The 14,372-nt window shown below is 34.1% G+C and overlaps 1 long non-coding RNA gene across 1 annotated transcript; it reads right to left on the bottom strand.

Moving 5' to 3' along the window:
* Positions 1-831: 831 nt before the first annotated feature.
* On the bottom strand, positions 832-12,729 carry LOC144362063 (uncharacterized). Its single transcript, XR_013422532.2, has 2 exons — positions 12,550-12,729; positions 832-1,449 (listed from the first exon to the last, which is right to left on the bottom strand). It is a non-coding gene; the product is annotated as an uncharacterized LOC144362063 (long non-coding RNA).
* Between the last annotated feature and the right edge of the window lie 1,643 nt (positions 12,730-14,372).

The raw sequence follows: 14,372 nt of genomic DNA, 5'->3' as shown, positions 1-14,372 counted from the left end.
TTGATTGCCTATTAGGTTTGTGTACAGGATTCTTGTGATTAGACATTTTTTTTATTTTTGTTTGTAATCCATCGTAAATGTGATTGTGTTTTTTCAAAACGTTTGTGCAGAATCAGTGCGCCCTCATGTGATTGAAAAATATGCTTATATATTTTAGTCATTAACATTCACATTATTTCAATGGCAACTTTAGCAAAACTCCATCGGATCAGACACAGAATATTCTCCTATAGGTGTAGTGCAAAGATATCGTCACAAAACTCTGTCATGTTCTCTCAGATTGCAACAACGCAACGTCAATGCATTGTTATTGATTCTTTACTGTAGTATATGTAGTCACGTGTTGGATGTCTGACTTATAATGGACAGCGCCACCACGCGGTGTGTCAGCAGGAATAGTATGTACTCATATCTTTTTATCTACATGTATAAGTCCATATCATATGTTATTTTCTCACGTTAGGAATTGTTACTTGCCAGAAAACAGCTGACAATCCATGTGCATGTTCAGAGAACATCTACACCCATGATATGAGCTAGTTTTATACTGTTTCCAAATCTGGCGATTTGTGGATCAAATTAAAAATATATTGTTGTAATTTTATGTCATGATAAAGTCCAATGTATCAAACAACGTACAGTACCAAACAACACTATTAGCAATTACTTGTTTCACAAATTTATTGTCATGTACCATTATTTGTCAGTTTTGTGCAGAATGTACAAACATCAGTGACGCGATATCGTGATTTCATCACGTCTGCAGTATTTGCGTTGTGTAAGAACTTGAAACCCTGGATTAAATGCACAAATATGTGCGCCACCAAAAGGTTAACCATGTGAAACTGTTTGCTTTTTTATTCAAAACACATCAACTTGAACAATATGTGAAACATTATTCAAATTCAGCCGATAAAATCTATTTATTAAATTATTAATTAAGAATTACAGTGACATAATTAGTATATACATAAATCCGATAACATTGATACAATTAACGAAACAATTAACCAAAAACTCTTTAACAAAAACATCTAAGTAAATCAGTGGTTAGTAAACGAGTAGGTGGGCATCTGGTAAAAGGTATTGAATAATGCATCAAAATTGATAATTCATTAACTCTTCGATCTTCTACAGAATTTCTTACAAAACATCATGCAGGAGGAAGACCTGCACTGTTCCATGCAGTGTGCGCATGGGCGAACACGGGCTGCGCGTCTGGATAGGACAGCAGTGTCGGTAGTTAATGCATTCTTATACAGAAACGCTGGAAGGAAGTCTGGGTCCTCGTCAATGTAGTTGTCGTCGTCTTCGTCCTCGGAATTTCTGGAAGCAAGTCTCGGTGGGAACAATGCATCCTGCTCATCGCTCATGTACAGACTGGCGAAGCACAAGTCTAATACGAACAGCGTCAGTAATAGGCGGAATGGGAGATACATGACCATATTTCTGAAATTATCAAACGAAATGCGTTAAATTCCTAATAAACTCACTGGAACAAGCCATGTTTGTCGTACGAAAATATGGCAAATATAAGAACTATCGGTGTTGTATGATTTGACGTATTTGTGACAGATAGCAAAAGTCAATTATTGCTTCGCACATTCACGACATAATCGTTTCTCAAGTTTCTTGTAAACAAAATGTGGATTTAAAAGTATATGGCTTACTTTGGTCGCTGTGAATTTGTGTACACATAAACAAAAATCATTTAGCAATTAGGACTGCAAACTACACTGAAACATCATTTTTGCATTAAAATTAACTAAACTTGTGAATAATATATAATCGTCACTGACGGACGATATAGTATATGAATTGTTTATGTGACATTAATATTTTCATTGCGTTGCGCCCTCTGTGACGTATATTGATGAATGAATGGCTATTAACGGCGTTCATATTCTTCTATATGTAGACGACCGTCAGAATAAATAATGTTTTGTGAGAGGTTCTATATTTTAAAAGACGATCTACTACACACCCAATCGTTATGATCGCTCTGAACGCCATTGTTCATATCCATCTAAGGCATGCTTACGTCATGGAATCGCCGTGTTGTTTAAGGGCGCAAATAATATGTTGAATATTTTGACGTCATAATAAATCTACCTGAGGATTCACAGCCAACTAAGTTCAAATAACTATAAACTAAACTGAACGATGCACATTTCAGTACATAGTCGTACCATTTCTCCCACTTTACCTGACAGAAGTTGTTTGAATCGTGATATAAAAATAATATTCCGGCGAGCGGGAATGAATTCGAAGTTAATACAACCTAATGTTTTATGTGTTGCATCAAAATATCAAACAATTTATGTTATAAGAAAACAAAATACAATCATAAATATTATTTTTATTCTCTTTTGGGGGGCAGCCGATGAGTCACGTAAGACAGTTCTTATGTTAAACTATACATTTTATAAATCATGAACAATTCACGTGAAAATGAGAAAGAGATGAACAATATAAACTGGTTTAACTGCTACAACCTAGAGACTAATTACCCAAATTATTGCGGATGATCAAGAATGATTACTTAGGCGCCGGAAAATAAATGAATGGAACCCTCGATGAATAATGAATCAAACTGTAATAAAAGTATTAGGAATACCGGGAATTGTTTATATTACTACATTGTGATTAATTATTATTGTGTACCATTGTGGCGTCTGTCATCGTAATTGCAATAAAAAACAGAGCACGACGCTATTGCTGGGAATTATAGAGCGTGTTTCTGACGAACTTTTCGAATGATGGTGGAAACCTCTAACTACGGGTTGTGTGTGGCGGAAGGGTGAGTCAATTTACACGGCGATAATGAAGTTAATATTAAATAAAAGACGGACAGGATTATCGTTAGGTTGGGTGATCAATCCATTATACACAGTGTTATGTACAGATTTGCCAACCGTGGTTACAAGAAATTGAGGATATGTGCAATGGTGAATAAACAAAACTCTACGTGACGTACACTGTGGTGTGCAGTAAGCAAATAGTTTAAAAAACATAAATGCGTTCATAAAAATTCTTGATTCTTTTTTTACAATCGTTGAAGCTTACTTACTTAGTTATTATTATTATTATTATTCAATTTCAACAGGTATGTAAAATACAATTGAAACCATATCTAATATTAATATATAATATACACATAATCATTGAATAACAGCTACAACAACACACAATGATGCACATATTTTCAAGTGAGACGATTGTATGTGACTATAGAACACTGCGTACTAATATTTTATAAATGAATTATTGACTGGTGACCTAAGTACAATGAATATCTCACGAGTGGGAAACACATAACGATTACAAACACTAGTTTAATAGGTGTTATAAATGTTCTTGGATCACTCTTGAGATATCATGTTTGTAACGCACAAACTAACGCATAAATTGTGAGTGCATAATCAAGACTATGTAGAGTGTGTGTCTATTTTGCACCGAACACTGCCACACTTACCCTTCATGCGATTAGGAAATATTTTGTTTTCAATAAGTGAATTTAATAAGTAGTCAATAAACACACACTCGTTGGGTGATATGTATATTCGTGCGCGGATAATTGATGTTGAGGTGTATAACGTATATGTGGCTTTAATTTATACCCCGGCCCAAATATATATATATCCCACCATATCTAATACTTTAATGCGAAAATATAGTGTAAAACCACTAACATATTGAAATATAAAGTCAAAATCTTATTCTGCTTGCATGAACCAATCAGATTACAGGGATTGTTACTACATCATATGAAGGTATCGACAATTACTACACCGCTTTATTAAACTAGATTGCCATAATATAAAACGATTCTAGTGTATTCAATATTTGATAATCTATGATGTCTGCATATTAGACCACAACGTAATGATAAAAATTATTTAACTACTTCGCAATGTAACATTTTAACTCAATTGAAAACCCTTTCCCTATAAAATGTGCCCTCTACTGACGGAGCGGTTCTATGACATACAAGAGTGATACGAAATCCATTTTAAGAGTGAATACCGTTTTGACCTGGACTCCTCGTCTACCAATGAAGAGTATGTTTGTTTTTTACTATACTCTAGATGACGAAAGACTGCATTGAATGGTTGATATGAACGATCTTGCCTTCACCATATACGTCATTTTGACGTCATAGAAATGAGTTATAAAAAAAAAAATTGATTAAACTGATAACTAATCCAACTACCCCCGCTCACCAACAGCCCGTACCAAAAAACACCCCCAACATCATCATCTTATTCACAAACACATGCATACACAAAATACGCGCAGGCACATTCTTCGCATGATACTGCCTTCAGGGAACACCCAAATTACTAACAAATTAAAACGTAAACAGATTCTTGATTTTAATTGAATTGTCTTCAAGCACGTTGACGGGCACGTGATTTACATGCAAACATTTTCCTTGCCATGGCATTCTAGGCCCATCAACGAACATACCCACTATAGCAGTCTTTAGATGTTTTTATCACAGATAGAGAGAAAAAAATGTATCTGAATGAACGAAAATAAAATATCTGCTTAAAAGTTTTTCTAGTATGACTAATATGTAGCTGGAAACAAGAGTAATACCCGGTTCATTCCCTCAGTTCCCTTCCATCATATCATACACATATAGAAGAGGATAGTATGGGATTTGAATGTAATTAAGGTGAAAGAATGCTTTGATGAACGAGATTTGTAAACGCATTAATATTTTTATATTACTTCATTATCCTATATATAACAAAATCTCGGTCTAGTATTATATATATGCAATATAATGTTTAAATCTCTTTTCATCCGTTCATGTATTGTGCATGACCGCTACATCATCTAGCTGTCCCTATGATATCATATAAATCACATCTTTCTTTCCCAGCTAACGTAATTACCAGAGTTAGCGATTTATATAATTACAAATATGTTACGAAACCCATCGAAATACAGTTAAAGTAAGCTTCTATGTGTATGTATATTATAATCATGAAAATAATAACAATAGTCAATATTGTTTTCAACGGGACATTTTATGATTAAGCACACTATTCTAAATTTGGAAATACAAGTCCGTAAAAAGTTTACAAAATCACGTGTTACAGTGTTACAGATTCAAATTCGACGACGCGTTAAAACTAGTCAAGAATTAGATGTTATGTAATTATAATAATTAATTGCAAGTAATTATAATTTAAGACAATTACCCTATACATCTAAGTCATAAGTTACGGTTTAACATGCCACAGTCGCAGAGCGTCGTGCTCAACATGGCTTTCATATGACGTATACAGCGCGTGTCCAAATTATTACTTGTTTACACAAATTGTGCTCGCTTGGTACCCTTTACAGGTGTTCCGATGGAAATTGCGAGTGGGGGTATTATTAAGATGACTGTATGTCGACTAAAATCAGTACATAATAAATAAAATTAACACAATGAGTTTGGAATCTACATCATCATCAGGGAAAACGTGTAGGTACATATAGCAATTGATATATAGAATATTGAGAAAAACAATTATGCTCTTTCGTTTCTCCTATCTTTCTCTCCCTTACACTAGTTTTGATTGATACACACGTTCACTGTCGCTGATTGAGGTATCAATCATCTTTCTCCATTGTGAATATTTTCGATGACAATTGATATTTAAAATAGAGCATAATAGAATATGATGCGTAGTCACGCTGATGATGAAATTACAGGGGGCGTATAAACGTGGGTCAATGCTTTTCCTGTCTTTACTAGGCGTGTTTTCCAATAATCGAAACTCAACACTTAGAACTCTGGGTAAGGTGGTACAATGTCGCATTGCCGAAAGGCCCCGCTAACAGGAAACTGAGCTTAGAAAATTAAATTGACACTATCCAATTCCCACGTGTATTGCAGATACGCGTCATTGGAATGAGAAACTGCAATGTTATTTATAATTCATGAAGGAATTCGTCTATTTTTCATAGGTTTTGAACACAATTCACAAGCTTAACCACGGGCTTCGTACTGCGACGACAGCTAGCCAGTGTCTGTAATACGTACGATCCGTTGTTTTTATTTCAACACTATCAATGAGAAACTAGCGTGACTTGCTTAAATTTCCGCCTCGTCGTCCACTTTGTGGAACTAAAGACCCTACAATATTGCAAATAAATCTATATTGTAGTGTTCATTTAAAATAAAACACTGATATTTACTCAATGTCAACAAGAAAACTCAGTTCAAAAATAAATTTACAATTCCGGAAAAACAATAGGTACAAACACAGCACAGTACAACTCAGTCAATGTAGGCTGAGAAACCTGAATCTTCTGGAAAACAACTAATTGCATACGAAAAAGAGTGAACACATTCAACGACCATCGAATGTATGAAACACGTTAAATTTGCACGTAATTCCCGAGGATGTTACGTGTTGGAAGGTGTGAAGTATATTACATATAAAATATACATATCTTAATTTGATAGTGAATGGAGTTTTCTATATAAGAATACAGTCTCAACAAATAGAATATAATTATACCTTAAGGTGTTATAATTTTCCCGCCAACATTCTCAAACATTTGCCGTTTTTCCAGACCAAATCAACATAAATTATTTTTAGAAAAAAAATATAACAAAATAAAAACATATTATTAAAAGGTAAAATGGTCATTGATGAATTTGTTACTGAACACCTAACCTATATGCATTCTCTGATTGTATACACTTCTTTACTGTATAAACATGTTGTTTTAGACAATCGATTATGCTCGCGGTTGAATAGTTTTCTTCGTATGATACGCTCCGGTTTAGTTTGATCATCGATGTATATAGGGATTCACTATTCTTTGGTGTAGCTAATTTTTACAGAAAATTAAATAACATAAACGTATATATATATAGTTTTTATAGAAGTTTGCATTCGTCCGAGAATCGACTCGTTGAGTTTGTGTTCATGTCGCATTCATGCATTTAATATGGAGACACCAGCGCAGAATAATTTTGACAATTTACTGTTGTTGTTGTAGTATAATTGGTTAATTGAGACAATGTAGCCGTTACACTGTTGCTCAGTATTCATCGTACTCGCAATCCCTTGGAGATACAATCAGCAATTGGCACTTGACACGAATGACACCGATCTATAATCATTAACAATGTGGGTGATGACAGCAAAGTGTTAATAGAAAGATACGTTGAATGTCCTCCAGCATTGAATTTTCAGTAATGACAATCACTGAACAAACTCGAGAATTTATCCATGTGTACTTCAAATTGTTTTTTTTTTTGTTTTTTTTTTTTTGCTTTTTTATTTTCATTTATTTGCTTGACTGTAAATTTAGATTTTCATAGTATTTACCACAATACCAAACGCTACTCAACTTGTACTATGACTATTATTAATGCCTTACAGATCCCATACGTATCCGCTAACAGGTTCTAAAGCAACTCGGTACTGCCAATTCGTAGTACCCCCATAACAAAGAATATTTTTTTTAAACCAAGTCGAATATTTGCGATCTTGAGTACTATGCGTAGTCACGTTTCGTCTTAGTGCCAACTATCAATGCACGTTTTCCTGGAATGCGAAATACCACGGATGCTCCTGTTAAAAACCATATACCATATAAAACGTGAATTTGGTTCAACTAATAAAATAACTAATAGTTAAAAAAAATTATTTCCCGGATTGAACTGAAATATGTGAAATCTGAATGGTAATGCAGTAAGGTAATGCAGTAAGTATATATTGTATCTAAATCAGGAATTACGCGAGTTTCCTCATCTTCAGTGTTGGAAAAAATGCATCTTGTTATTGTTTATGTGTTTCTTTATATACAACTCGTGCTTCATTTTACTTTGAACATTTTAAATACAAAGCATTTTATGAACCTGGTTGTCAGCCATAGCACTTAAATATTTGATTCAAGTTATCACTCATTTTACTAACGCTCCTGTTGTTAAAATCCTTCTGACGATTGTCAATTTCTTATCTCTTTGCTGCAAATTGCGTCCTTGTCGCTATCAACAGGGAGATATATCGAACTATACACGCATCTGAAATTACGGTCGTATCTTTCTTATTGATAACATATACTATATTAATAATCAAACATCCTTAGGATGAGGAACTAATAATTGTCATTTACGATCAGTGTGAATTGTAAGTCCCAAGGAGCGATGACGTCATGCTCCGTCGAACGCAACCTCTTCAGATTAACCAAATATGGTTACGCGCTGCCATATCCAGAAACGCCTGTATGACTGTTTTACATATCAATATACCACGACTGAAATTAAAGGTTTTATATCGTGTAGGGCAAATGCCGATCCACCTCATTTTACATGACTAAGGCGGGTGGAGATAGGTAATAATTAAAATCGCATAAATACAACGGTCAAACTAACTGAGATATTCATTTGTTTTACGAGACATATATGATTCGACGTGTAAACAATTGACATTGATATATACACCATCCTAGACATTGCAATGCAATATTTTTTGAGATATATGCATCGACGTGCAGCACCTGTGACAATTAAATGACCAACCTATGGATCTTGTGTTTCAAAAGCTGTAGTCCATTAAACGTGATTAATGTGTATGGATAATATTGCGATGTATGCCTTGAAGTCTATCTTTTTTACGCAAATTTGGTGCAATGGGCCATATATTGTCGTGTTTTCGACAGTTGTTGATTATTTCGTACTTATGTTTACCAGTCAGATAGTACCTAAACTTTACATAAATTACCAAATAGGAAACTACATAATCAGCTTATTCCAATTCTTACCTAATATTTTAACTTTAACTTAACTTTTAAAAATATAAATTTTAATTTCACTATCCGCAATAGTACCTAACTACGGGGTTTTGTTCATTGTTAAATTTACACACTTAAATCAGTACATGCCAAGTCATTTCATCGCGTAACGAATTATATTATTCACTTGAATTCATAATGTAAATTGCGGAAAATGAATCTTATGTTGGATAATCCAGCTTGTCAGATGGATACTCAGGGCTTTGATTGAAATCGATGATGCTAGTTCTTGACAAGCGGCAATGTGCATACATAGAACAAGTGATATAATACGTAGGGCTCATGGTATTATACTAAGAGTAATGGTGATCTAACCTGTCGGTGCATATAGCATTTATTTTATTGCTTTATTCCAGTATTATGTTTTGTTAAAAGGGTTCGGATTTGGGATTAACATATTGATTTGTCATGTGTAAAGCCTTGTCTTTGGTTGGCTAAGTAGTTGATATATTCCCTGGTCAATATTTGGTTCACTTGCTTTAAATACCTCATTTACATTCTGTAAATCTAGTTAGTTTCATTTTCAGCATGAACAAAAAAAAAACGTTCTGATATACCAATACACAGAAATGCTGTTTATTTGCAATGGTGAATAGTCAATATTCAAGATCAGTTACAGACGTCGAGCAACTGAAAACAATCAGTGGTATGGTGTATGGCCTCACTATTTGCACACCTAAGTACAACTGAATTACCGAAATATTTGCGACCTGAAGAATACCTGATGCAAAAAAATATATGAGGTATTCTTTAAGTCGCAAGTATTTTTTTCTGACGAATTATTTTTAAAAAATTTGATTGTATAATGTAATGTGCATGACGGCTATTAAATGAATACAGTTCATAGTTCGCCAGAGTCGTTCTTCACATGTAACATTAATGAATTGTGATTCGTAAATTCCCATGATGCAATTTATCTCCTATATTTTCCTATCTTTGGACGGTTCTCAACTTCCAACTAGTGCGACTGAAAGTGTCAAATGCGCTTTGTTTTTTCGTTTTGTTTTTGCCATCGCAGTATAACACGCATACATTACAACATAAAACCCGGGCTTCAAACCAACGACAAGAGCCTCTCCATAGTTGGCAGATGTGTTTCACAGCTTGATACAGACATTGTCCAAAAATTAACAGCTTAAAACTAAAATTATTAAAAAAAATATTTGTGTCATTCGCAAGTTACGTAAATAATAATCGTGATATGCTGAGTAAACGTCATGGGGCGACGTATTAGGTCCTGGTTACATATAATGATTCCAACGTGTTGTGTTCACTGCCATATAATCCGTACATTTGATCACCACTCCCACGCCACTCAGTCGCACCCACTGACAATGAGGAGATAATTGTATACTGAATAGGTATGAACGTAAAATATCGCGAACTTGTAATCTCAATCTATGTGCATTTTTATAGTACTGCATGATTTTAGGCTTAATATCAATAGGCGATTGTGAGTTCTTGGGAGTATGGTATGATTGGTATGAAAGTAAAATATCGCAAACTTGTAATCTCAACCAATGTGCATTTTCATACTACTACATGATTACACGCGCTCGCGACAAAGGATGGAAGGGTTACAACTGGGTGTTTGTAAGCCTGTTTGCCTCAGTAGGATATAAAGGTCTGCATGTTGTCCCCTAAAATACTTTACAAAGGCACGTACGGAGGCATAAAGACATAAATGCCATTTTGCCATTATTCATTTTGAGTGTATGAATATAAACACGCTTTCTATATTTCATGAAAAGTATGTGAGCGTTCAAGGTAACGTCGGATTTCTATTTTGGCTGACCGGAAGTAAGTCCACGTCAGTTGAACCCCCGGGCATGGTAGCTGAGCCAGCAAGAACCTTCGGGAACTTCAAACAGGTTTATTAGGGGGAGTACCTAAAGAGTCAAGTACCAGCTCAAAATAATACATCTGAATCAGAACATTGGTGCACGCATATTGAACGTGGATAGCTGTATATTTACTGGGGAAACTCGGTCAAAAAGCAATCAGTTTCCAACCATTGCTGTAGCTTTTTTTCTACAGAATAGAGTTTAAATATTGATTCCTTTGGGAGAACACAAATATAGTTCTCCATCTGCAAACACCCATGTGCAAATCATAACATATTTCACGTATTTAAGATACCTAAACATTTTCCAAGTTCATATAATACTCTACCTAACATAACTAAATTATTCATTAAATTTAAACTTTCGGTTAACAGCATATCTTATAATGGGTAGTACATATATACAACATACACTGTTAAAATTAGCATATTCTCGCTCCAGGCACAATCATGCGCGCCGATGGTTATCTCAGTATCTCAGCCTTATCTTAGCATTTCTTTATAAAATAATTGAGTAGACAGTTTTCTTCTATCGGCACAGCGTCCATTTGTTTGCTCATATGTCTTGTTAAGTGGGATGCAGATTATCGGATAAGAGAAAGATCAATAGAAATCCTCGGCATGATAGATAGATAGGATACATTTACAAATCTGTGATAAGTTTTAATATGGTGTGTAGCAGAGCCTCTGGTTTTAGAACAGCTTGCGCTGTATGTTTTATTAGTAATGGTGTAAACTAATGAATTATTAAAGGACGATGCGTGTATTTTTCTTGCGTTGCAGACGTCGCTATTAGACTCATATCGATACGACGTGTCACGACGATTAGGTATTTACTCTGAAATGTGTCGTTCTGATCCGATAGCTACTTATCGATGTGTTTCTTATATTGGGTCCGAGTCCCATCATAAGATTTGGGCAGAATTACAACAACAAAAACCTGAACAGTAACATGTAATATGCGAATTTCTCTAAATCAGGTATATTTGATGAAATCCGTTGGCGTATATTCCGTATTTTAATTTCAAAAAAAAAATAGTAACTTAGTATTATGGCGAAATTAAAATTGTAGTATTTTTTTGAAAATTTTCCAAACCGGGTTAAATGCGATGAATCCGTATGAGTTGCGTATTCATGTTGACATATTTACTGTGTTATGTGTTTAATCAATAATGGTTATACACAATTAAGTTCATTTAAAAACAGACGTTTCGAAACACATTCCTAAACTGAAGTTACACAGTTCTGCGATGGTTTATAGGAAAGCAGTACTTCACCCATTTTTACCCCAGTCTGCTGGCACAGTTTAAATGTCATTTTTAGATAATGTCAGGCTTAACTGTAACGATTCATTTTATAAGACAATATATAGTTTTACATATTTGTGGCATGTATGTATGTATGTCCAGCAATAGTTTGGGTAAAAATGCTGGTTTTGTATCAAAGTGACAAAACGAATCATTTTGTGGTAATGTTTGAGCAATCTATATTGGAGATTTCCGAGAATATTATTGAATTGAACACCAGTGATATAAATTATAATATATATATTCGTTATTGTAACAAAATCATATGTATCGATTTATGTTCCAAATCATCCGCCTCACTGAAAAAAACTGTAATTTTATGTATGACGTGTTTATAGAGCATTTAGGCTAAGCTGATGGAGATAGTGTTTGATCGAAGACAGTTTGAATGACTGGATTTAAAAAATATATGTTAGCAATCATGCATTTAGGTATTCAATCTATCATGATTATTGAAGTACAGGTGCGTCAGAAGATGCAATTCAATTGCATTTAAAAATGCGAAATTTATCACAATTTCGCTGTACCTTTAGATGATTAATTGACAACACATTTGAGTAGTTTTAAGTAACGTAAAAATCTACTTACCAAAAATGGAGTATGTTTTCAGCGAGGGATTTTTTATTCACAAACGTGAATAAAAACAGATATGGACGACCTGTCGGAATTCTTAATTATCAATAATGAAGGTACTTGGCGCCTAGTCAGTGAATGACTGAAATGAAAAAAATTACTTCAATATGAGTGACGAGTGAGGATGATATTACCCATTCATTAAGCGTAAATATAATAACAAGCCCTGGTGGAATATGGCAATATTTATAGAGAATCTACCAATTATTGATCACGTGACTAAAACTGCAAATATAGACACTTTTTATCAAATACTCGAATCGTATCCTCAAGCATTTACTTCCGGGTAGATTGGTTACTTTGATCAATATAATATGTCTTTCGCCGCCAAAAAATCAAGATAAAAGCATGCATTAATTTGTCAGTAGAAGGGATATCTAAGAAATTACCATGACGTGACGTCGCCGTAGGGGTATATCATCTTGATGGTGGGATTATTACGGATATTTGAATATTTATGCGATATTTTTGCAATATTACCACCTACAATAAGGCGATCATTCAAGGAAGTTATGAAGAATGATAGTCATGTTTTGAAATTGTTTAAACTCCAATATAATAAAGGAAAGTAATGAGTGGAAAAAACTTAAATATCTGATATGGAATTTGAAATGTATATCAGAATATTCTCTGGAAATAAGCAAGGTTATATTTATTGTGATGACATAATGGAATAATAATTGGTAATTCAATATGACGGCGATGTTATCCGTTTTCGGATATTATTTGAGTTAATGTACTGTATTCAGGTAGCAATTATACACATTACAATTGCTCATATGACGTATATTCACACTGTTCCAATTAGAAATGTTTATTTAGATGTCAAATACAATTAGTTTTGGAAAAAAATCATTTATCATATTATAAATATAATTGAACAATTAACAAGCGTGGTTTAGTGTTGTTATTTGGTATAGTGACGTCACTATGAGCGCAACAACAGGGCGTTAAAGGTAAGACACAAAAGCCCTTCTAATCGCGAAATTGAAAGGAATATTGAAAACATTATAATTAGGCGCGACATTGCGCAGGCGCAGTCGCCTTATTCATGAACATTAAAACCTTCTTTAATTCATCACTTTAACTAAATACGATTATTTTCAGTGATGTAATTATCACCTAATGTGCTATTTGTGGGTTTCTGATGGTTGCCACATCATTGATTACGTCATTGAAGACTTCAAGCTTCGGTGTAAATGAGTTCTCTACACCAACGACTACCTGCTCATGTGGCATTGTGTGTAACACCATTTTTTCATATCGGTACACTAATTTTTATCTGCAAGTACGTTACGCACATATTTTAGATATTCTATAAAGTTAAAATAATGCTTTTGTCAAATGTAGACATTTTAGTCTAACATGTGTTTGGTTAGAAACTGTGCATGTGGATGATTTGGTTCAGGATAGATTTCGATGATACAGTCCGTATAGCATCCGTTTCACAAGCGTCGTCGGATGATTGCATCGTGATGACTATATATAAAACGTGCAATCAGTTATTAGCCCGTATAATGTGGATAAATTATGATAGTACGTAATCTGTAAACTTTGCGTTTTACATTATATTTATTTCTTTGCGGCGAACAACTAAGTAAACCTGCGCCGTGGAAAGTCACAGGTGTCATTTTTCTTTGATTGAAATCCACCTATGTTTATTTCGTTCTTCGCTATTTCTGTATCTATTTGCTGTGCACTGAACCATTTGTTAAATATCATATTACATAAATCAACAAATATCGACTATACAATGTACATATTTCTATATTCGAATA

This window comes from Saccoglossus kowalevskii, chromosome 19 (genome assembly GCF_978046115.1).
Source record: "Saccoglossus kowalevskii chromosome 19, keSacKowa6.1, whole genome shotgun sequence".
In the NCBI taxonomy this organism is placed as follows: Eukaryota; Metazoa; Hemichordata; class Enteropneusta; family Harrimaniidae; genus Saccoglossus; species Saccoglossus kowalevskii.
This window is presented reverse-complemented; position numbering and strand designations above follow the sequence as displayed.